Genomic DNA, 4,186 nt, shown 5'->3' on the forward strand with positions numbered 1-4,186 from the left:
CGACACTAGGATTCTCCTGCAGGCTTCAGAGCGAGCGTGGCCCTGACTGCAGGCTTCTAGCCGATAAACTTCCATTGCTTTAAGTCACCCAACTTTGTTCAGGAGTCCCAGGAAACTAAGACACCTAAATATCTTTTAAGCCACTGTTACTTCGGGTTTTTCTTGTTTCTTTTTTTTCTTTAGTTCTTTTTTTGGGGGGTGGGTAGGGAGAGGTAATTCAGTTTATTTATTTATTCTTGGAGGAGGTGCTGGGGATTGAACCCAGGCCCTTATGCATGCTAAGCATGTGCTCTACCACTTGAGCTATACTCTCCCCCCACGTTTTCCCCATTTCTTGCAGCTGATCCTAATCTTAATGAATATAGAGGGGATGGGCAGATTTTATTAAAGCAACCTTTTGTTGCTGTCTCTGCAAATATTAGTGTCCTTAGCAAAATTTCATTCGTTTCCATGAGAGCAGGAGAGGTTCTGAAATGAACAAAGTGATGAAGTGGAAGTCACCACAACTTAGGTGGTAACGTGAAAAAGAACTCTCAGAGGCGGTGATTCGAGGAGAAATAATAGCACCATACCTATGGGGTCTGGTATTTTGTTGACCTCATTAAATCATCACCAAAACCTAAGAAGTAGATTTTTAACATTTTTACCAGTTAAAAATATAAAAAAAACCAAGGCCCAGAGTTGTTAAGTGACTTGCATGAGGTGGCAAAATAACTAGAAACTGAATCTGACTCCCAAACCCATACTGGTGTCGCTGTGCGTGCAGGGCTGCCAGGAACAAGGCAGGAGGGAGAGGTGGCAGGGCAGACTCAAGCTGGCTGGGGCCCACAGGAAGGGAGTGGCTGGGGATACATGGAAACTGTCAGGAAGTCCATGGGCCAGTTTTAATACAAAGCACATTCAACATATAAAGGACCGACTGATACCATCTGTTATTAGAAGACAGGAGGGCGGGGGCTGTCCTTTTTTCTCTAGTAAGCAGTTCATACTCATAGTGGCATTATCTCCAAGCCATCTATGTTGTTACATTTAAGAAAAGCAAAGTACAAAACAGTTTGTTTGAACATTCCTAAATTATCTCGAAGGACGGATGAGGAATTAGTAATATGGTCTCCTAGAAGGGTAAAGGGGTTGGAGGGAAGAATTTCCACCTTTTGTATTTTAATTTTGAAAAACTAACATTGAGCATTAATTTTTCAGCTTAGAAATGTTAGAAAACTCAGATAAAATTTAAAGAAAACTCACCTGTAATTCTGTGACCCAAAGATTACCACTGTAATACACGAATACAAATATCTGGGTTGTTTGGTTTTAAACTGGGGTCATACGATAAATATAAAAGCACTGTTTTTTCCTTCCCCGGATAGACTGCCACAGTGTCTTACGTACACAAATTACTTCAATGTCCAATCTCCCCTTCTTCCTTGGTAGCCAAGTGTGTGGCACTGTATGCAAATATAGTTTCTTAGCCTTCTTTGTACCAGGTGTGGCCATGTTACTAAAAAGCCAGTACGACGTGAATGCAAATATCACGTGTAACTTTCAGGAAATCTTAACGTTCTCCTTTATTCCTTCCTCCTGGACTCCCTTCCTGTGGCCCAGAATGTCAGCAGCTAAAGCCATCATCTTGTGACTTGTTGACGAGCACATCCCTGGGTTGGAGCTTTGGTCCCTAATGCCTCTGTGATGGATACACCACTGTGGACAAAGAATGCTGACTGCCACTTCCATAAACAAAGGATGTTAGGGCCATCAAGCCACCAGTGACTGCACCCTCTCAGGGTGTAGCCTGAGGGAATTCAGGATGGAAAAAAACAGGACACTTGGCACTAGATGGTTAAGATGTGTATCAAAGTATTAAAGGAACGATTTCAATAGGCCCACATTCTTGCATCATCCCATACAAAGCACTAAAATCATTAACTTGGGATGTCTGTTTTTGTGATCAGTAGTAATTTTCTGATATTCAAAATACATGGGTTTTTGTTTTTTTCCAGCAAAAACTTCTATCCTGGTCCCTCCCTGACCTTTTTGGAACAGTCCCTCAGAGCTATCTAAGGGCTATCGTCTTAGTAAACCCACCAAATAAAACATAATTCTCCACTTTAAAGCTGTACATTTTTTTTCAGTTGACACCACAGATGGTTCTGGACTATTTCTGGCTTTTTTTTTTAATCAAAGCTATTTAGCTTTGTTTTTATTTTTTAAATTTTGGGGGGTAATTAGGCCTACTTATTTATTTTTAACGAAGGTACTGGGGATTGAACCTGGGACCTCATGCATGCTAAACAGGCACTCTACCCCTGAGCTATACCCTCCGCTTATCTCTGGCCTTTTAAATGAGGGGGGGGAAAAAAAAACCCTCTGTGTTTGGGCCGCTGTGCAGCGTTTCCTTGTTAAGCATGATGCTGACTTTTATTAGGAATTAACAAGGAGAGAAAAGTGCCTTTTCTATATCTACTAAGATGATCACATGGTCCATTTGAGCTATTAATGCGACTGCTTCCCCAGAAAAGGCTCTGCACAGTTCAGACTCTTCCAGTTTTGCTGTGGTGCCATTTCTGGGGCATTCCTTTTTGAACAGTACCTGTTCCCTTAATGTCACACTATCCCCTTTCTTATGCACTCGCATATACATGGCCAAAGGAACAACTCCAAGTTTTCTAAAAGGCCAGAGAACATACAGCGAGTGCCTCTCCTCTTTCCCTCCGTGTTGGTCATTTTGGCGAATTAGTGTGTGGGATGAGGGGCGCCAGGAGCCACACGAAGGCCCTACCTGGAAGATGGCAGTTCCGGCCAAAAAGGGGGATTACTGTAAATTTCTTAAAACTAGGATGAAGAGGAAAAAACAGGAGAAATGTCAATGAATGGCATAACATATAAAGATGGATAAATTTAAATGTTTAAAAAATAGGCTGAAAGTTATCTGCTTCAGATTTTGGTGAAAGGGTTACAAATTTTAGAACTGCCCAGCCTTGTTTACAAAATTTAACTGTTTCACAGTAAGTGTGTTCAACTAGTTTTAAGTATACTGATAAGGATTTCTGCTTTTGACTAGATTCAGTAGGAGTGTAGATTCCAACTACTCTTCGTTTTTTATCTTTCTATCCCGGACATTTCCTGGATCTCAGTATTAATTTGAACCTCACCAAAACTTTGAAAACTTGCTTTACTTCCTGAGGTAAATTCCAAATACTTATGGGTAAGTCAAGTCTGTTCACATACAGGAAGGCAGTGGGGACAGGCAAGTAGTAAATGAAATGAATCTCAGCTAAGTCTATGCAGTTCATCTTGGACTGTGAAGTTAACAGGCCAGGGCGAGCCTGCTTGTTGTGATTTACAATGGCTGGCATGGTATCACAAATCCTCAGAGCACCATTGGGAGGCTGTCTCCCTGAAGACAGAAGGTTCACTCGCACAGTGGGTCTACACTGAACGATGGGATAAAGATCTCGTGTAGGTCTCATCTACCCATTTTGATGGAAGTTCTTCACAGGTAGGCACTATCATTATGATGACTATGAAACAGCTAAAGCATATAAAAGCTACACAGTATTTCAACAGAGAATTTTAGGTTAAAATGAATCTTACATGAGTCATGACGAATAACGAAACCACCCCATTTCTGTTTTATGAGTTTTCACATTTGCTTTAAAAGTAGCATACCTTGAATTATTGAAAAAAAAATAGGTCCCATCCCCTAAGTAGATTTTCACTTATATGTAGAAGGTGAAAGATTGGACTGTAAAGTACCAGAGTTTGTAAGAAAGAAGCCCAAACTGGGCCTTGCAGTTTCTGAGGTAGAATCCTCCCCAGACAGGAGAATCTGAGAATCCTCCTCAGATCCTGAAGTCCTTCATCAGGCCATCTCAGCCAAGCTCAGCTTTCTTCTCCCACCAATCAGGACTTGCAAAACATACACAAATGACTAGCGCAGAGTCGATGCTAAGTATTAATGGATTATAAGCCTGATTTTCCCTTCAAACCATGAATGTAGCAGAAATCCACCTCTCTTCCAGCTTGATAGTTCAGATCCTCAGGGCTTCTCCCCTCACTGAAGCAGCTCTAAAGGTTCCATATCCTTCAGAAAGTCTTCCTTACTTCAACAGACGAGCATTCCCTTTAAGCCTGTCGTCTCTAAATGCAATGGGCTTTGCATCTCCTACTGACTCAAAACTCCACAAAA

This window comes from Camelus dromedarius, chromosome 24 (assembly GCF_036321535.1).
Source record: "Camelus dromedarius isolate mCamDro1 chromosome 24, mCamDro1.pat, whole genome shotgun sequence".
Taxonomy (NCBI): Eukaryota; Metazoa; Chordata; class Mammalia; order Artiodactyla; family Camelidae; genus Camelus; species Camelus dromedarius.